The sequence below is a fragment of the Aythya ferina genome (genome assembly GCF_964211825.1).
Source record: "Aythya ferina genome assembly, chromosome: 2".
NCBI classification, from domain to species: domain Eukaryota; kingdom Metazoa; phylum Chordata; class Aves; order Anseriformes; family Anatidae; genus Aythya; species Aythya ferina.
Genome location: NC_140297.1, coordinates 117,245,985 through 117,267,578, shown reverse-complemented (window position 1 = coordinate 117,267,578; position 21,594 = coordinate 117,245,985). Strand labels below are relative to the sequence as shown.

Below are 21,594 nucleotides of genomic sequence, written 5' to 3'. Positions count from 1 at the left end.
TCACTTTTAAGATTAATGCTGATCTCTGAAAAGCACAATTGTAGGAGGCTTCGATGCATTTTCTTGAGGAGGGAACACATCCAGGGCAACTGACTTGAACTGACCAAAAGTATCCCATACTTTATGATATCATGCTGAACAATGAACCTGGGGACAACTGGCTGGGGATGTTGCCGCTGATGGGAGAGTGGCTGAACCTCAGTCAGCTGGTGGTTAGTAACTCTTGTGTGTCACTTTGTTATTGTTGTTGTTGTTGAAGAGTTTCTCAAATTTTTCCTTAACTTTTTAAGATAAGCAAAAGAAATCTACTCTGATTTCTGTGGATAACCAGGAGAGTGAAGCTATTTATGGAAGACGGTATTTGGGTATGCTGGTAGAAGGATTAGATTCTGCTTGCTTAATATTTGCAAGGTTTTAGTAATAATTTACTCAGCAGAGATGTGATCAAAGGATGTGGTTGTTTAGAATTTTGATAATTGTGAATCACGCAGCAGTTTGTTTATGGATTAATTTAGTAGATGTTTGTCGTGTTCTTGGTTGCATGAGAATAGACTTCTGTGAACTACTTGCTAGAAATCTTTGGATATATCAAGGGCTTCAATCAAGCACTGTCATTTCATATGAGGGCTTCAAACTTCTGAGACTCATGCTCGTAATACTCCGAACATATTTAATATATTAATTTTCAAAGCATTTGGGTACTGACTTTTTGCTCCCAATCTTTTGCCTAGGAGAAAAATTGGCTGCATGAAGTGCTCCTGAGTTTAGAGGCTAAAGAACTGAAAATGAAACTCACTGACTTTCATGCCTTTTATGTTCGCAGAATTGGAACTGAATGGTGTACATCTCAATCTGCTAAATTTTCTAAAATTTTGAGATTAGACCCAATATAGCATAGAAATGTCTCCTTTCTCACTGTTCCCACATGCCTACTGATGTCTGAACTCTGTAATCTTTGACTCAATTCCACTTGTTTAAGAGATTCATGAGACTGAAGTCAGGAAGAGAGAATCCTTCTCCTCCTTCTTAAAAGCACTATCTGAAAGAATCATCATCTTTCCACTTAATTAATGCAAGCATTTGCTAACCATTAATCGAGAAAATCTCTTTCCCTTAAACATGAATGACAGCTCAATGTCTGTGTCAACTATTTCTATCATGTGTTAAGCAGATGGTCTCAAAGGAATGCAAAATTTGTGAAGGTGTATAAAAATTGGTTTATGTGATAGTGAAATACATGTTTCTAGAAAGTGTAGGTTGGTGTTCTTTAATAAACAGCTCGTGTGTATTATTCTTTCCAGAGAGAAGAAACCAGAAAAAGGAAGTGTCTCTTGCTCTAATAAATGAGATAATACATCAAATATTGCAACAGAAGAATGTATTGCATTTCACATATGCAATCCAGATTATCACAAGCAGGTTCAGAACAAGTCTTTGATGTCCCAGTGTCTCAAAGATAAAAGGGTAACATTAAAATTTGCATGCATTTAAAGATATTAAAAACAATAGGAATTTAAACTGTAAATGCAAATTAACCTGTCACGTTATCCCAACTGTGAGAATATCTTTTAAATTTCCAACCTGCAGTGTTTGAGTAGAAACTTTTTTAGCATTTTGAATTGGCATTTGTATCTAAGATGGTGAAGACAAGCAAAGAAATTCTTCTATCTCAGATATGTCAAGGACTATTGCTCATTAGCCAGCTACGCCTGGAATTAGCTTTCAGAATAAAGGGTTAATTTCTTTGGAGCTAGTGTCACATCTACCACATGTTTGTTTGTCCGTCTGTGATAATCTTTATTCTCTGCAAGTCTTTATCAGAAGCTGTTCTTCAGTAGGGTCCTTGATTTTAATGACTATCAGGGATTTTGATCATTATACGGTGAATCTTTGCTTCTCAGATATGCATGGGTTTTTAAAGTGTTCCCAATTTCAACAAGTAGTCCACTGCAGAATAACACTTGTAAATTGAATATTATTGATTCTCCAGCTATATTACAGTAGGTTTCTTTTGTCACTAGAAATGTCTTTAAAAATCAACAGTTTTGATCTTTAGGAAAAGTGGGTAAGGTAGCTGAGGAAAAGGGATATATTCAAAAGTGATAAATTTATGATGTCCAAGGTGATAAATAGTGATGTATTGAGTCAATACATCACTATTTATAATATACTGGAATTTTCTAAGTTTAATATTCTGACATTTGTTTTCATACTTTTTGCTGTCAAAAAAAAAATATTATTTTTTTTTTCTTTAGCAGAATGACCATGCATCACATATATACATGTACACCATGCTTCAGAGAAATATATTAATTTCTGCTGTTAGTTATTAATTATTGTTATTTCTTAATAATCTGAACTTCTAACTAACTTTAAAATCAAGCATGTCTTCTGAAAAGCTGGTTTACCATTTATTGTTTAATTTAAACATAAATCAAATTTAATAAACATTTTCAAAAACATTCATTTAAACTGACAGATTTGATTAGGCAACCACTATGAATTTCTTTTTCTTCAATATTTACCATTTATAGACTAGATTTGTCAAATAACTTTCTATTTACAGGTTACACAAACTTCATTCCAATTGTTTTTCATTGTCTCTTAGTGGAGAGTTTAAGACCAGTCTGCAGTGGTCTAACTCTACTCCCAGTCAAGGTAATGGATGTTTTACAGTTTAAAAATTCCAGAGTACAAGCCTCTGTAATTCAGTGCCTAGGTCACCTGACAGCTTCTCCTCCTTGATTTGCTGACTCAATGTTTTAAGATGTTTGAATGATGAATAATGGTTTTAGATACTTGTATCGAATACATGCGTACTTATAATGATTTAGTTAGTGTTGACTGCTGTGAATCTCAGAAGCTCAGTCGTTCTCTTATTACTGTTCTGGCAATGCAGGTAGGCTTTAAAATGGGCATAAATTACCTGTTTACATATTTCCAAACCTCTCTGCTGTAGTAGAATCATGTACAATTGCCTAATATAAATGAGAATTAGGGTCACTGTTTTTTTTCCTTATTTCAGTTTGGCCTTTTTTTTGTTTGTTTTTGTTTTTGTTTTTGTTTTTGTTTTTGTTTTATTTTGTTTTGTTTTGTTTTGTTTTCTCTTAATTTTCAAAATTTGCTTACTAATGTGAGTGTTATAATGTGAATTAGGCATATAGATTAAAAGTTGAAAAATATTAGACCAAATGAGAGAAAAAATGAGATTTATTTTTTCTAATAAATATTAGGCAAAATGTTAAACCAAATGAGGTTTAACAAGAGCAAGTGTAGAGTCCTGCACCTAGGAAGGAACAACCCGAAGTATCAGTACAGGCTGGGGGACGACCTGCTGGAGAGAAGCTCTGAGGAGAAGGACCTGGGGGTCCTGGTGGACGACAGGTTGACCATGAGCCAGCACTGTGCCCTTGTGGCCAAGAGGGCCAATGGGATCCTGGCATGCATTAAAAGGAGTGTGGCCAGCAGGTCAAGGGAGGTGATCCTCCCCTCTACTCTGCCCTGGTCATGCCTCACCTGGAGTACTGTGTCTAGTTCTGGGCTCCCTGGTACAAAAAAGACTGGGATCTCCTGGAAAGCAGAGGGCCGCAAAGATGATACGGTGCCTGGAGCATCTTCCTTATGAGGAAAGGCTGAGACACCTGGGTCTGTTCAGCCTGGAGAAGAGAAGACTGAGAGGGGATCTCATCAATGTGTATAAATACCTGAGGTGTGGAAGACAGAGGGATTTTCAGTGGTTTGTGGGGACAGGACAAGGAGTAAGGGCCACAAAATGGAGCACAGGAAGTTTCGCACCAACATGCTAAAGAATTTCTTCACAGTGAGGGTGACGGAGCATTGGAACAGGCTGCCCAGGGAGGTTGTGGAGTCTCCTTCTCTGGAGATATTCAAGGCCCATCTGGATGCCTACCTGGGCAGCCTGCTCTAAGGAACCTGGTTTGGCAGGGGGGTTGGACCCAATGATATTTCAAGGTCCCTTCTTACGCCTTCAATTCTGTGATTCTGTGATTATTAAACAGTATAACATTTAACTTTTTTTTTTTTTTTTTCTATATTTCTGAGCTTTAACCTAAAAAGGATCAAGAGTTAATACATCAGAAATGTAAGATTTATTTTTCTTATATATTGGGCCAAAACCTCATATATTCTTTTCATGTTAATTCAACTACAAAAGAGACTCAAGTGGTTCAAACAGATAGGCTTTGGTTCACTTTACTTTCAGGTTCCCCTAGGTTACACAGCTGGCAAATCTTGTTCTGTCTCACATCTGCTCCTCAGTCCCTTATTATGAGAGCTGCCAGATAAGTCCCTTTGGGTTGGCTTCTGCAGGAAACAAAGCAGAGCTTCAAGCTGTGAAGAGGCATGATTTGTCTCCACTAGCTGAGAAGTTATAAAGATGGTTGACAGCTGTCATATTCCATCCAAGTACTCCCTCATGCTGAACTATCTGGCAAGTGGGCCCCCCACAAAATAAGTCTTTGCCCCTGAAGAATCATTGTTTTTGCAGAGCTGTTAAAACATAGCCTAGAAAATAAAAATAGAAAATTAAAAATAAAAATAAAAATAAATAAAAATAAAAATAAATCCTGTAGGTATGGGACTTAAGAGTGTAATTCGACACATTTCATGTGCTAAAATAATGATATTAGCTATTCATTACCTGAGGTTATAAAATTAGTATAGATTCATAAATTACCCTTTAAGCAAGGAATCTAATTGTTGTATGCTTATTCTTCAATAGTTGGGGCTGCAAATTATTTTTAGAAAATGGATTGCATTTGTCCATGATCATGCAAACCTGTTGATCTTTTGATGATGGTTAAAATAAACCCACTACAGTAATGACAGAAAAGTGGTGTGCTACCATGACAGAAATTGCTTTACATAAATAAGCGTAATGACATATTTGAAGAATTTAAAGTGATGTGGAAAATAACGTTTTATATCTCAATCAAAATGAGATGTGTGAGAAAGAAGCATATCGGATTATTGGGGAAGCTTTGTGGGAAGAAGTAGTACAGCAGTCCAGAATAATATTTTAAAAAGAACATGTTTTGCTGCTTGCCCACAAAGCTTCTTAATTATTGTGTTTTTGCTGTTGTTGTTGTTTGTTGTTGTTTGTTGTTGTTTGTTGTTGTTTGTTGTTGTTCTTTTCTTTTCTTTTCTTTTCTTTTCTTTTCTTTTCTTTTCTTTTCTTTTCTTTTCTTTTCTTTTCTTTTCTTTTCTTTTCTTTTCTTTTCTTTTCTTTAATCATTATTTTTTAAATCAATGATTATTTATAATGGCAAATATAAACAGTTTGGATGGGCCTATCTTTGAGCACTCCTGTAAAGGCACATGAAGTACATACAGGTTTAATGTAGTGTTGCTTTCTAACAGGAAATGCTCTTCCGCCCCTTAATCTTGCTGTTAAAACATTCCTTCTTACAAATCTAGTACTTTTCTGTTTTTATTTGTAGAAAATCCCTTTATAATTATTCTTGGCCTGGCCTCAAAAATTGACAGTTTCTGTGGACAGAATCACTTCAGAACTTCAGAATCTGCTTCAGAACAGAATGCACACAAAAATGCTTTAAATCAGAGGATTATGCCAAAGGGGAAGGAATAAATAAATAAATAAATAAATAAAATGTTTAATGTTTTTCTTGCATATCCGTAGCCAAAACCTGGATTACTGGAGCATAATATCTGTGGCTCTGATCACACTGTAGAGTGAATCAATTGCTGATTATTTGAAATGGATGTTGAAGCCGTCTCAGAAGAATCTGTATTCCAAATTAAGAGTGATGACTATTGTTTTGACTTTAGTTATAATAATCCATGAGGATTTATATATTTATATATTCACAAAAATCTCCCAAGATTTGCTAGTTTTTTGCAAATAATGACCACCCTCAGACCAAAAGTTGTGCTCAAGGGCTTTTTCTTAGACAACAGATGTATGTGAACTTGTTAAAGGAAATTAAATCAAGCATTCTTCAAACATCCCCTCTTTATTATGCCTGCAAAAAATAGTAATAAAATAAAATAAAATAAAATAAAATAAAATAAAATAAAATAAAATAAAATAAAATAAAATAAAATAAAATAAAACAGTGAATTATAGCTGGTTTCTCTCACTACTTTCTTATTTTACCTTGCATACCCTTCAGTTCCACATTTTGTTGTTGTGCTGAAAAGACACATAATATAATGCAGTGTCAAACTTGTTATCCAGCTGTTGGTCCAGAAATGGACAATTCTTCTATAGGTCCTAACTTGTAATACCAGGCTGTAATGACACGCTGAGAAATCTTATATACAGTGGAGTATCTCAAAACGTATACATGTTCATTCAACTGAATCTACATGTATGCTTGCCTACCTAATTATGAAGAAATAAATTACTCTTCTGATCACATTAAATATATTTGATTAACTCATCTGTATTGGAAACTACCTCCTACAGTAACACCTACAATGTAGAGATTTGAAGGGGAAAGTTGAATCCCATCCTGTGGCGTTGGAGACAAACTGTCTTTTCTCTTCTTTGTTCACTAATTGATACAGAGGGATGTTGAATGCCAAGTGAAATTGCATTCTTAATTCAGAAGTTACCACTTGTGTGGTCGTGTATATGCATAGTCTCACACTGGAAGAGATAGACAAGAAAGATGAGTTCAGTTAATGCATGAAGTCCACAAACAGTTCCTGGGACATTTTGCTTCGTGTTTTTATCATATCATAAGGCTGTTTGATGACTGCAAGAAAGGACAGGTGCTGAAGTTGTTAGTGATGGGACTTAGATCTTTATTCTGCACAGAGATAATACAATGAATTTCATTTCTTGGAGAAATTCACCTCTTTCCTTTCTGAGCACAGAGGCACTTCTTGGATTAGAAGAACAAAATACTATAGACAGAGTTTTTTTTTCTGGAGATACCTCTTTGTCTTGAATGCCTAGATGTGCTCTGTGAATCCATGACTTGAACCAGCAGTTCCATATCATGACATAAGTGGAGTCATATTGGTTATACATTTTAGTTCTTGTCTTGTATAAATTTATTTATTCATAACAGCATATTTAAAATCACAATATTGATGGAAATCAAACCAGAGTTGCAAAAGTGGTTCCATAATACAAGTCTGGGAACCATTAGCAACAGTTCCTGTAAAAAATTGCAAACATTCAGCTACATAAGTAGACAGAGAGAAATCTTACTAACTCATAGGCAAACTAACTAAAGTACTAAATGCATTCAAAAACTGAGGCATCAACAAAGAATGAGAGGTTTGTGGAACTAATGATATTCATGCATATCTTTCTTATTTATTTTCTGCTTGCTTAAGATGTTCAACATTTTTCCTCCTTATTTATTCTGTCAAGTTAGACTGCAAATCTTTTCAGTGGGGAATTTTTATTCTTTTTATATGTCTTTGGCATGTGCACAAAATATAATCAGTACTACAGAGAGATCAGCCTCATTACTGTTAATAACAGAGTCCGCATGTACTTAGCAATGTTAACTCTAATAACCACCAACATAAAATGTTGATAGAATCTGCAGGTGCATAATTAGAAGTACTGACTTGTTTATGGTTAACTAACATTTAAGATGTATTCACCTCTTTGGAATGTTTTTTCCCCCTAATAATTCAGTTTTGATTAGACAGATAATCACGAACAGGTCAGTGGGAACACAAGAAAAATCAACGCATCAAGCCTTGATTCTCTTATACTAGACCCCATTCATTTTTTCAAGCTTACACTACAAAATGGCATACCTCCAATATTACAGATAAATAAGCAAAGGTTTCTGAAATTTTGTTTTAGTTATTCTCTGTATTTGGGAAGGAGATGGATGATATAGATTAGATAGAGAGAGATACAGATATAGATATAGATTAGATAGAGATATAGATTAGATAGAGATATAGACATAGATTAGATAGATTAGATATAGATATAGATAGATATAGATATATTGATATAGATTAGATATAGATAGTTCTAGATCATGATATAGATATAAATAGATACAGATAGATGGACATGGGCATGGACATAGATAATTAAATAGATAGATACATTAAATAGATAAATGAGAGAGATTAAATAGATAGATGATAGATAGATAGATATCATTCTGTGATATTCAAAATCACACCTAATACCTTTATGATACTTTGATGCAGCTCTTTTGCAAGTTTAACTTAACTGTTTTCTTGTTGGCCTCTGGCAGATTGCTGGCAAAGTCAGGAAAAATCACAGAATGAAACAAAAATAGCCTAATCTTCAGACAGTGAATAATATCAGAATATTACTGTCTCTCACATAATTGTCTTTAAATTATTTATAGATAATTTCTGTGGAGATGGATTCATCAGACTGAAGGTGTCTGTGACATAGCTGTCTACATTTGGACTAGTTACCTTTTGTCACAAGAAAATCATGCACATTTAAGTAAAGTAGACATAATCAAGTATATGAAAATAGAAGAATTGTGCCCTAGATTTTTTTTTTTTTTTTCACAAATGAAGCCCGCACATAAGATGTTTTCTTCATCAACAAATTGTTTGATGTATCTCACTTTAGGTGTCATAAAATAGTTGCTACGCATTAACAAGTAGATACTCTAGGAAATTAGATGAGATCTTCAACTTGACATTTGAAATGGGCCAGAACATCATAAACCATCATGTAGCATGTGAGATAAGCTTGACCATAAATCCATATCAAACTTTAATATCAAAACTCTTTTTCTCTCTTACCAAGAGAGAGCCCTTGTTGTAGTGGGTGACATCCCTGCCCATGGCAGGAAGGTTGGAACTAGATAATACTTAAGGTCTCTTCCAACCCAAGACATTTTATGATGATTCTATGATCATGATGCAGAACCTGGCTTCCCCATACCTGCAACATAAACTGTCTTGGCTGTATGTATGTATTTCACTGAACCTAATGGTAGTGATACAAGTTTATATTTTCATTTCCAGATAATTTTTATGACATCTTAAAAGAAATGTGATTTATATATAAATTGATTTATATATAAATTGAGTTTAAGCTCTTTTGCTTGGTATTCAGGGAAAACTGGCAGCTGGTTCCCTTGCCCCTAATTTTTAAGGAAGCAGAAAGGTAGCTCTGAGAAAATGCTGAATTTTAGGCTCCTTCTTGAATAATGTCAGTATAACCATGACTGAACATTACAGAAGACACAGTCACCAAAGATTACCTGCTGAGGAATTCCCACAAAAGCCAGGGAACTAAGCTTACAGTATATAGAACTGCAAAGATTTTAAACAGATCCATAGCTCCTACTGAAGGGCTGAGACTGGTTTCAGTATTACAAAACTTTCCCCAGTACTCTCTAAACCATGGTAAGGTATTGTCTAGCAAGAACAACAAGAACAAGGTAGAGCAAATACCCTTTTCCCCTGAGCTCTGAATTTTGTGCTATGTGATTGACAAGTGCAATGTAAGTTCTCGTTAGTGACCTTATGAAATTTTCTATTTGCATGTAGTGGGTTTATGTGGCAAGCTTTTGGTAGCAGAGGGCTGCAAGGGTGGCCTCTGTGAGAAGTGTCCAGAAGTTGCCTCAAGTTAGGTAACAGCCGGTTTCAGCCAGCTCCAAAGGGACTCACTGCTGCCCAGAGCTGAGCCAATAAGTGATGTTGTTTGCACCTCTGTGAGAACAGATTTAAGAAAGCAGGAAAACAAAATAACAACAACAAACAAGCAAACAAACAAAATACTGCTGCACAACAGCAGCTGGGAGAGTGAGGAGTGTAGACCAACAGTGCAGACACCAAGGTCAGTGCAGAAGGAGGGCAGGAAATGCACCAGGCATTCAGAAGTTTCCCTGTGGCCTGTGGAGAGGCCCCTGGTGGAGCAGGCTGTCCCCCTGCAGCCCACATGGAGCAGATCTGGAGCCCATAGAGGAGCCCCTGGTGGATGTGGCCTGGAGGAGGCTGCGGCCCATGGAGAGCCCCCACAGGAGCAGGCCCCGGGCTGGAGCTGCACCCATGTAGGGTCAGTTTGGGAAGAATGGCATCCCATTGGAGGGACCCCATGCTGGAGCAGAGGCAGAGAGCGACCGTGAAGGGGCAGTGGAGGTAAAGCATTAGGGACTGACCGCAGCCCCCATTTCCCCATCCTTCTGTGCCACTCAGGGGGGAAGAGGTAGAAGAGGGTAGCTGCAGGGAAGGTGTTTTTAGTTTGTTTTCTGTTTCCCAGTTCTCTAGCTTGTTAGTAATATGCAATCAAATCACCCTATACTGTTTTGCCCATAATGATAGTTGTTGAGTGTTGTGTCCTTATCACAACCCTTGAGCCCTTTGCATTGCATTTTCTCCCCCTTTCCCTTTGAGGAAGGGGAGTGAGAGAGCAGTTGTGGCAGAGCTCAGCTGCCCACCTGAGTAAAACCACCACAATTGCACTTCAATATCCAAATTACTTTTGTATTTTCTAGCAACATTCAAAACTGAAAGAACCATCTCAATGACCCTGAAAGTAAATTTCACAGAAAAAAAAAATAAAAAATCTGGTGTTTAAAAATACATAATAATATTATTTTTTAGTTCACAAATGTGAAATTAATTTATAAAAACAAAACAAAACAACAAAACAAACAAAAAAGTATTTGATAAGACTATCTTGTAAGGATTTATGTGTACTTAAAAAAATTTACACTCTTGTATTTGCTCTAAAGAGATGCATCTACTTTTCTGCCTAGCAGTATAATTACACTACCCTCTGTAGGAGTCCATGTCCAAAAAGTATCTTGGTCTCCCAAGAATTTCATTCAATGACTAAAAATATGCATTTTATAGGTTCCTAAAATTTTACCAATTGTAGCCACATTTAGAAGTGAAGGAAACATTCTTTCATGATTTTTTTTCCCCTTGGTTTCTCATTCTCTTATGCCTCCTTTTTCCAACATGTCTTCTATTTTTCAAATTAAAATAACTGACAGTGAAGATAAGGAAAAGAAGAAAAATGGTAATTTTTTTTCCAATCTTTTTTCAGAACTGATTTTTTATTTGTTTGTTTGTTTATTTATTTATTTTTAAAACAAGCCTACTTACAGTAGGCTTCATGTCTTTTGAAAATAGATTATTTATTTACAAGCTCCATTTTTTTTTTTTCTTACATTATGATTATTCTATATACTTTTGCAGAGTAAAAACATCTCAAATATAAAATTCTACTAAGACTCAATCTTCCTTTCTTTCACACTAGTTCCAAAATAGTATCACATATCGATTGGTACTCAAAATAATCATGCTTACACAGAATTTGTTCATGTGCACACACAAAAAACTCTATTTCTATAATTGCCATGGGAGGTGGCAAAGAGAAAGGGAATTTAGGCTTCGTCTTTTTATTTGCCCGTTCTTATGGTAAAGAAAAACTGTATAAATATTTCCATACTTATTTTTTTCTTGTCAGAAACTAAATCTAGGAAATGGATACATGTTACCCTCTATATTTCTTACAGTCTGGTGCACAAGGACTCTTTTAAGTTCATAGCCAAACTGTTTTATCTAATACAAAGAAATTGAACAAAAGAACGTCACTTTTTTTCTGAAGGGTGTTTTTTGTTTGTTTGTTTGTTTGTTTGTTTGTTTTTAATGTCTGTGTCCCATTAAAGTGAAGCATAACTCACTTTTCTCTGAAAAAAGCAGTCTGAATATAATTGTATGTTAAACTGAAACATGTTAAGTGACATACATTATACACAAGGGTCTGCCAAGTAGTATCACGCTAAAATTTCTCACTTATAACTACATTTAATATATTTCAGTTTATTTTCTTTTTACATTAAAGGATATATTATTTAATTTTGAGTTATGGTAACTTAAAAAGCCATTTGACTGGAAATGATGAAAAACAATTGACCAACATGACAGTCCAGTGGGAAAAAAGCGAAGGTAAGTTGACCTTTTTCATTTCTTTCTTCTCTCAGTTCTGTATCAGTCAGATTAATATTTGTTTTTCAACTTTTTCATACCTTTTTTTTTTTTAATCTTCTACCTACATTAATTTCTTATTCCCCTGGGGATATTCTCTATTTTATTCAAAAATGCAGTAGACATACTTATGTCAGTGTTAAGCATGCTTTTTTGCTTGGCTAATTATTAACTGGTCTGCAAAACACAAACCTTTTTAAAACTTTTGATTTATTTTATGTATTTAGGTGGAGAAAGGACCAGGATAAATAAATTCTGATAAATATTCTGTCAAATATTTATTCCTCCTATAAATTCACTTTATAGATTGATTCAGGGAGCTTCAGGAAGAACATTCTTCCAGATCAATACATGAAGCTTTGATTTTATAAAGATTCACATATACATGAACTCCTTTTTTTGTAACAGTTTCCATTAAAAAGTGCCTTCAGTTGTGATGCTGAAATGATCACTTTACAGCAAAACCAGACCTGGACTGATGAAATCAAGGAGCAGTGCCTTTAAAGAGAACAGAGGTTCAGACAAAGTAATGAAGGTAAATCCTAGAATTACAGGAAAATTAACAGAAAGGAATGAAATACATGAAATATGTCCTTGTCATTATTAGGTCTCACACACACACACACACACACACACACACACACACACACACAAAGGAACATTAATCACTGATACTATCTGTTCATTTTTAAAATAAGTTTGCAGTGATGATAACAGTCCATTTTAGTTTCATCCTGAACAGGATGAATATTAGTCCAGGATGTGTTCTCATAGATTAAGCTTGAATTAATGGTTATTCATCTCCAACTTCAGTCATTTATATTTGTCTAACAAAGGCCTAACTAAATTAAGAATTTCCTCAAATTGGTAGTGTTAGAAAGTTACAGCTACTTGAAAAGTGCTTGGTGACTCGTGAAATAAATCTGTCATATTATTCTACCAATATGGGTATGAAAAGAATTAGATCAAAATAAAATTAACACAGTATTTTGCCCTAATTCTTATGTCTATTGGCTGAAGTCCAATTGTCCATAGTATGTAAAATAGCCCAGCATAAACAGTCCTGAGTAAGATTCAGAGTAATTGTTTGTTGACAAAACATGCATCAAAATTGTGCACAAACACTGAGACAGAACACAGAAAATACAGACCCCTATGCTGGAGGGTTCTAGCTGCCAAGCCTTCCTTCTGAAAAGCAGTTTAGATGAGGTGCAGTGCTATGCTGATACATGCATCTCCTTTCCATTTTCAGACTTACATTAACCACACCTGGATCATAAAATCTCTTCTGCACTGACGACCTTGAGGAAGTTATTTAGAGGTGTATGTTGTTTGCTGAGCAATAATAGATTCACCCTAAGGGGTGAATGATAGAGAGATTGAAAACACCCTTATCCTCCACAGCTAGTACATGCATTGGTGGAGAGGATTTTGGTTTCAGAAGTTGTCCATTAGGAATCTATGATGATGAAGAAATTCATGTGAAACTAAATTAAACATTTAAAAGTAGGATTTTGTATTTAGACCAAATCACATTTCCAAAAGAAACCTCTTTAGGTTCAAAGAGAATAAAGGTTATGACTACTACCTTACAAGATGTATGTATGGTAGTATATATATTTCACTCTGGCACATTGTTTACCCAAAAGATTTTTTAGCTTGAGGGGTTTCAGAATTTTAATGTAAAACTTCTTGATGTACTTTTTATTATTTAATAGGAAGAGGCTGTCAAGAACATCACAAGCATTGTAAATTATTGTTTCTGTGTCAAGATGTATATGCCACTGTCAAACCTCTTTGCAAACATCGGTGTTACTTTTTAGAACTGGAAAAAATATTTGGATAATCAGAATATATTACTGAACATGTATGTGGTTGTATCAGATATGCAATATTTGGATAGCAAGTTGAACAGAATATAAACTAAACATTGTGTTTAGGGTATCAGACTACTACTGATTTCAGTCCTTTCATAAACTTGATAGGATGCCAAATCATTTCTTTCTGTATTTAAAGATACCCTATACTTAAGGGTGAAAGGGTGAATTACATATGAAAAAAATGTAATCCCTGGGTGCCACCTATCCTTATGGGAGTAAGTAGTGAAAGAGAAAGGATAATTTCTACAGTGATATAGTGTCACTCTATTTCTACAATTAAAATTTCTGTATATTCTTAAATGCATAGTTTTATTTATCATTAAAGATAAATATGAAATATATATTTCAGGAAAAGATCAATGAACAAACTAAAATAAAAAGATGGAAAAAAGATGGTATAATGACTTGTCTATCAGTTTCTAACACAGCTTTGAAAGTTAGATACTGCAAAATTCATTGAAATTACACTCTCACATAAGACCTCAACAGAACCATCAACAACAAACTCTACAGTGCTATTGTGCCCACAGGAGTTTGGTAACACAGCATTGTCAGATAGAAGGTGTCTTTTTCCAGAACAGCTGGTATGGGTATCATGGGTAAACTTTTCCTTTTACATAGAGGCGTGAACTATGCCAAAATATAATTATGTGTTTTGCCATAGTAATATTTTATTTTATTTTATTTTATTTTATTTTATTTTATTTTATTTTATTTTATTTTATTTATTTTATTTTTAATTACTATGATGGAGTAATTAAATTCTGCATTAACATATGTCAATCACAAAAAGGATAAGATCAAATCTTACTTTAGTCTTTAATACATGCAAGACTTATGTTGCTAATGACAGAAGCGTTTACTGCCTATTAGATCTTCTACTACAGAGTAGGGGATAATAAGGATAATGAGCATTAGGTTAGTTCCTTCCTTATTTAAGTCTGCTAAAGAAAACAAAAAGGTAAGTGCTCTGAGCCTTATGAAAAACTAGAAGAAAGAAGTGCAAAATATGTTATCTATATTTTATATGAAATGTGCATGAATTTCTGGCTCTAAATTAGTGAATTTTGCCTTTAATTCACATGCAATAAGATATTATCTATTTTTTTGTCATTTTTTTTTTGTCACTCAACTTGGTAGAAATATTTCTTGCATTGGCAGTTCACTATTTAAAGAAATACTGAACTATACTTCTGAAATACTGAACTATATTTCTGAAACTATATGTATTAGCAATCAGAGTTAGATGGGAAGGTAAGGTCACTTTTCAGATTTGTTTTCAACATTTATAGAACCATTTACTGTTTTGAAATATTAACAAATATTTCCTATTTTTCCTAAAAGTATATCAAACAAGACACAGCCTTAACCAATATTTAACTGGATAGTAAATATCCAGCCTTAACTGGATATTTAAACTGACTAAAGACCATATGTTTTAATTCCAAGTTTGGAAATGACATTTCTCTTTAAGAAGCAATGCATTTTGTTGTAGCAATTTGTGTAAAGATAAGAAGTCATTAAGCAGGCTGCCAAGTGTTCTCTGTTTCATTTCTTATGATTTTTGCATCCAACACAATGTCACAGGTTCAAGTCTCAAAGTGACATTCCGTAGCACACTATCAATAGAAGAGCTATCTGTACTTCAGGTGACATTTTAAAATAAGCTCTCTGGCCATTACCCAAATGCATTCTAAAATTCATAAAAAGCATTTTCAGATAAGAGTTGCAGATAATAACAGTCTTGTGAGCAACATCTCTTGTCTCTATAAAACTGATAACCAAGATTGTCTGAGAGCTATTGCTGAGCACATATGTAATGGCTGCTTCATTTTCTGCACTGTCATTCTGTAACAAATAACTCATTGTCCTTCAGAGATATTCAATATCTGGGATTTGAGCAGCATTTTAAAATCAAATTCTATTCAGAAGTCACTAATCTATGCCCCACAATCTTATACCACTTACTGTAAATTAACTCCTCAATCCTAACAACTCTTTCACTCTTTGTATGCCAAGACAATGTAAGCAGATTCTCTGAATAATCTCCTTTTTAGTGATGAGTTTAGACATCAGTAGAAAAGTATCATACCTGGGCATAGGCAGGTAAGATATGTAGGTTACCATGAGAATAGATGTTCTCTTAGGATCCTGTCAAACACAAAAGGTTTTCACTACGGCTCTGCTTAGTCCTGGTAAAAATGGAAGATTGTTTCACCCAGAGTAACAAGAATGAATAAGATCAGTGGTGTTGACTGTTAGATACCGACTGTTTTGTAAAATATTTTACAGTCTTGAGTCATTGGAATTTTCCCTTTTGAGCATTGTAATTTTCCTTTCTTTTTTTTTCCCCCCCGGGTGTGTACAGTTCACAAGTTATTTTGCAATGATATAGATGAATATTATTGCCAGTGTCGGCAACACTTTAATGGTAAAAGCTACAGACTCTAAGTCTCTATCTAACTGTGTCATTAGACTAGGAACAATATGGGATGTCCCTATAACCTTTATGGTATATTGAACAGTAGTAAGTGTTTAGGAATTTCAGGACATCTTTGTTTTTAATTAAGAAGGCTTAGCTGACATACTTGAACATGAAAAATACTTGACTTGAACAATAAATCTAAGTAAAATACTTGATAATATGGAAACTGTAGGAAGTGCAAGCTACATCTATCCCTGACTCTTCTCTCACATGACACTGATAAACCATTCATTAGGATTTCTACTGATCTGTGCAAAGGAAGAGACTGGAAAAATCAAATCCCTATATTCTGACCCTCAAATATCTTTCATGTGATGATCTCTTTGTTCCTATTATGCTAAGAAAATAATTTATTTTGATTGGTGGGAACTACTGACCTATTCATCTTCAAAAGTATGTTATTTTCTTTGTTAATAAATTCTTATTCTACTACAGATAGTTGTCTGATAAAAGGCTTCTGAGAATTTGTATTTTAGTAGCTGATCGAATGATATTCCTGACTTTGTCTCCAGTGCTTTGTGTGCTTTTATTTTCAGCAGTTGAGATAATAGTGTCTGGTAACTACTGTCCAGTCAGGAAATAGAATTTAAGTTAGGAAATTCAGTTATTAAATTCAGTTATCCCTTTCTGTATAATTCAGGTGAACTGTGTTAGAGGTTGTGGTGCTAGAGAGTTAATAGGTAATCCTACGTATTACTTAATGCACACACAATAAGTTGTCCAAAGTCAGAGGAAAAAGAGGTAATTTATCTTTATCAGACTATGGTTACAGCTGTGTATGAGGGAGTCTGTGAGGTTGCAGGGGTCTAAATGGATTTGTTGTTGTATTGACTGAATTCTTCAAGAACTTTTTCTCAAAAAAAAAAAAATCTGGAAAAAAACAAAACAAAACAAAACAAAATGTAACAAAACTTCTTGTTGAAATTTGAGCTATCCTCGAGAAAGTGTTCCATATATGTTCAAAATCCATTATTCAATGCCAGATTTGTAAAGAATTTCCCCTCTTCCGATGCAGCCTGGCATCACATTTGTAATAATGTTCCTGTCTAGACATCACCTGAACGTGAAGTTAACAGACTTCTGTCTCATGCCATGTGATTTTCCATTCAGAGCACAGAAAATTGATACATACTGGAAATATTTGGAAATTTGTCCACTTGCTATGCTTTGAACTTGTTACATTGAAACTAAGATACCTTAATCAAAGTATTTGTTCATACTGTACAATATTTGATACTGGATTATGGGAAGGTGCTCATTGATTTAGCATCTCATGATTTATTTTTTGTTCATTTTTGTTTATTTTATTTTATTTTATTTTATTTTATTTTATTTTATTTTATTTTAATTTAATTTCCAGGTCCCTTCCTGCCAAAAAAAAAATGTTGCACTTTTAATGGAATAGGCCTGGGACTGAGAATAATACGGTAGAATGAGATGGTGTTGAAGAGGGTTTTGGACAAAAAAGTGGAGGAAGTTGTCATGTGTCAAGGATAAGTGATTGGGTATAACATAGACTTGGCTGCTGGATATGTAGTCTTCTGTGACACAGAGGAGGTCAGCCTGTAAGACATTTTCTGACTTAATAAAAAGGTTATGAGTAAGAGAATGAGTGATGAATGGCATTCCTCAGGTGTTGGTACTGGGACCAATGCTGTTTAACATCTTTGTTGGTGACATGGGCAGTGAAATTGAGTTTCACAGGTTTGCCAGTGACACCAAGCTGTGCAGTGTGATCAACACGCTGGAGGGAAGGGATGCCATCCAGAAGGACCTTGACAGGCTTGAGAGGTGGGTCCATGTGAACCTCTTGAAGTTCAGCAAAGCCAAGTACAAGGTCCTGCACTTGGGTCAGGGCAATCCTGAGTACAAACACAGGCTAGGTGGAGAATATATTGAGAACAGTCGAACAGTCTTGGGGAGAAGGACTTGGGGGTGCTGGTTGAAAAGATCAATATGACCCAGCAATGTGTGCTTGCAGCCCAGAAAGCCAACTGTATCCTTGGCTGCATCAAAAGAAACATGGTCATCAGGTCAAGGAAGGTGATTCTACCCCTCTGTTCCGCTCTAAAGAGACCCCACCTGGAGTACAGTGTTCAGCTCTGGGGCCCCTAACATTATAAGGGCATAGACCTGTTGGAGCATGTCTGAAGAAGGGCCACGAGGGTGATCAAAGGGATGGAGCACCTCTTTTATGAAGACAGGCTGAGGGAGTTGGGGTTGTTCAGTCTGGGAAAAGAGGTCTCCAGTGAGACATTACAGTGGCCTTTTGATACTTAAAGGGGGCCAACAAGGAAACTGGAGAGAGGCTTTTTATAAGAGCATGTAGTGATAGGACAAGGGGTAATGGCTTTAAGCTAAAAGAGGTTAGATTTAGATTAAATATAAGGAAGATATTATTTACTCAGAGGGTGGTGAGGCTCTGGCACAGGTTCCCCAGAGAAGCTGTGGATGCCCCCTTCAGGAGAATTGTTCAAGGCCAGGTTGGATGAGGCTTTGAGCAATCTGATATAGCGGGAGGTGTCCCTGCCCATGGCAGGGGGGTTGGAACTAGGTGACATTTAAGGTCTCTTCCAACCCAAACTATTCTATGACTCTCTGAATATCTAACCAAAGTAGAAATGGTGTTAATGAAAAAAAATACATGAACAGAAAATGAATTAGGAAAAAGATGGTGGTAGCACAGAATAGCTATATAGTGCTTCAAAGGTAAAAGTTTGAATTTTTCACTGAAAGAAGTGAAGTCACTGACACTGATGACTTTTTATGACAATATTTTGTAAAGACTAAAATTAAATATATATATATATATATATATATTCTTTACAAAGGCTCATTACAGTGGATAGATAGCCACACAGCAACCAGTACAGTGACTTCTATTATTTATCTATATCTTATTGAAACATTTCTTCCGTATCTCATTTATATATTTTTCCTTCATCATCTCTGTAATTACAGGACATGTTAAAGTAATTAGGGAGCCCTTATGGTTCTTGTGTGCATTTCAGTAATATGTTCAAGTAATCTGTAACCTAGGTGATCAATCCTTTATTTACAAGGCAGGTTTTATTTGTCTGTGACATGTTTATATAATATATAGAGTTCAGTGCTACTTTTGCTGTCTGATGTAGCCCAATGCATATGGCTGTAGCAAATATTTACACTTCTTCACCATTTCCAAGGATTCACATAAACAGAATGCTATACTCGAGCACTGTGTCTGTATTGTGAATATTTCTTCATTTTCTTATGCTTATGACCTATACGATTTAATTTTTGTCATACAGAAGAATTATTTGCAGACAAGTGAGGTAGTTCCAGAGAAGAAGCTGTGCCATTTTCTGTATGGCTAATACATATATATTTTTCCTTTAGGATGTGATATTCAGAACTGAATGAATTAGTAAACAAATATTCAGAGTTTAGCATGATTCTAATAAGCCCATATTGCTGAGACCACACACATAAATCCACCAAATGAAGTGACCTGAATAGGTCTATCATTTATAATGTCATTACAAACAAAAGTGAAGCCTGAACACTCCTAATCATATTTTTATTATATTGTTTTGGACAAACAAATAAATTCAATACATATTGTTATTCCAAAGAGTCTTCCAGAATTAAATGAGTTGTGCTAGATCCCTTAATGACAAGGAGAGATTTGCCTAAGCAACTTTCTTGAATCTGTCAGTAAAAGTTTGCTGTTATGTCAGAATTAGTGTCACACTGTCCTAGAAATGTTGCAAAAGCTAACCCCTTGGGAATGAAGCATACAAAAGCTCTTCAAAGAATTAACATCTACATCTTGAGGTTTATATGGAACAGGAACACCAAATTTGGGAAAATTGGGAACACCAAATTTGGGAAAATTCACCAAAATGGGAACACCAAATCTGTAAAGCAAAAAATGTGTATTCTATGTCAATGAGAAATGGCTTTAAAATGCTCCTCTACACATTGTTGTTATTTCTTTGTATCTGATGCAATAACAACAGATGATTACTCGATTACTCTACAGAAACACAATTTAGGTGACAAAATTACTTGTCATGGGTAACTAACATGGTCAGAATATACTGTATTGGTGGTCAATAGCATTGAAAATAATCTGATTCTGACTTGAATGATATGCATAATAGAGACACAAATGACACATAAAAAGTTTCTCACAACACTGAACTAATGTATTTAACTGGCCTAGTTAAAATTCAGTGTAATTTTGACAACTTGAGCCTGTGATATAATTAAAGCACATCAACATCTCTTCCTATTCTATTTGTCTTTGTGACACTTTAAAAGCTTACAAGGTGTACAGCCTAACAAAGTTAAGGGCAGAATAATAGTGATAGCTGAGATCATGTGGCAGACAGATTCTGAAGATTTGTTTGGGGAAGAAAAAAAAAATTAAAAAAATCAACATAGCAGCAGAATGTTTTTAATGGCAGTCTGTATGTCTGATTTCCATTTCCAGCACAAATCCATAGAGGAACATGGGCAAGGCTCCCTGCTAGACTCTGCTAACTTTCTGACGCTTGGGTCAGATGATTTGGGTTTGCCACCATCATGCTTCAGGGAAGCGACATGCAGCATCAGCCACAGCATGCTGCTCCATCTGGCATCTATTCTGCTAAGCTTCAGGTATAAGAAAGCCCTTTACTTTCATTTTTCTTTTTCTCCAGCTTTTCTTTGGGTTTTAGGAAATGACAAGGATGAGCAGGTTGTTGCTTAATTTATTTTGTCAGCATGACTTTTGGATTTAGATTTCCAAAGCTGATTAGGGGATTAAGCTGTACAATTGCCACTGATGTTAACCTCCTTCTATCTAGTTTGAGAATTCAAGCATGAGTCTTTGGGTTTTACAATTTAATGACAATATAAATTTTATATACAAATTATGGGATTCTGTAACAAGGAACATTTGGGATCAACTGTTTCTCCTTTTGTACTAAAAAAACCCAACACTTGCTGCACAACTGGTTGAACAAAGCAAAGTGTGGAATAGAAGTAGAAAGTGTTCTCAAAATAAATAAATGAACTAATTCTAGTTTCTGAATTATAGAAATATATGCATATAAACCTCAAATAAAATTCAATTAGCTTCATACTTCAGTGAGAAATAAATACCTGGGAACCCTAGATGAGAATGAGAACAACCTAGTCTTATAAATTCTTTGAAAATATTATGAACAAATAGAAAAATATTTTAAATAAAATATTAAAAAATCCGAATACAGATTTAAAGATTGTACTCTTAATGAAACAAAAACCAAC

The 21,594-nt window shown here is 34.8% G+C and overlaps 1 long non-coding RNA gene across 2 annotated transcripts; it reads left to right on the top strand.

Moving 5' to 3' along the window:
- Positions 1-9,828: 9,828 nt before the first annotated feature.
- LOC311432190 lies at positions 9,829-21,185 on the top strand. Of its 2 annotated transcripts, none has more exons than XR_014689882.1 (4): positions 9,829-10,095; positions 11,810-11,913; positions 12,361-12,487; positions 20,795-21,185. It is a non-coding gene; the product is annotated as an uncharacterized lncRNA (long non-coding RNA). The 2 variants fall into 2 exon arrangements; XR_014689883.1 differs by having other exon boundaries at positions 9,869-10,095; positions 12,412-12,487.
- Positions 21,186-21,594: the final 409 nt, after the last annotated feature.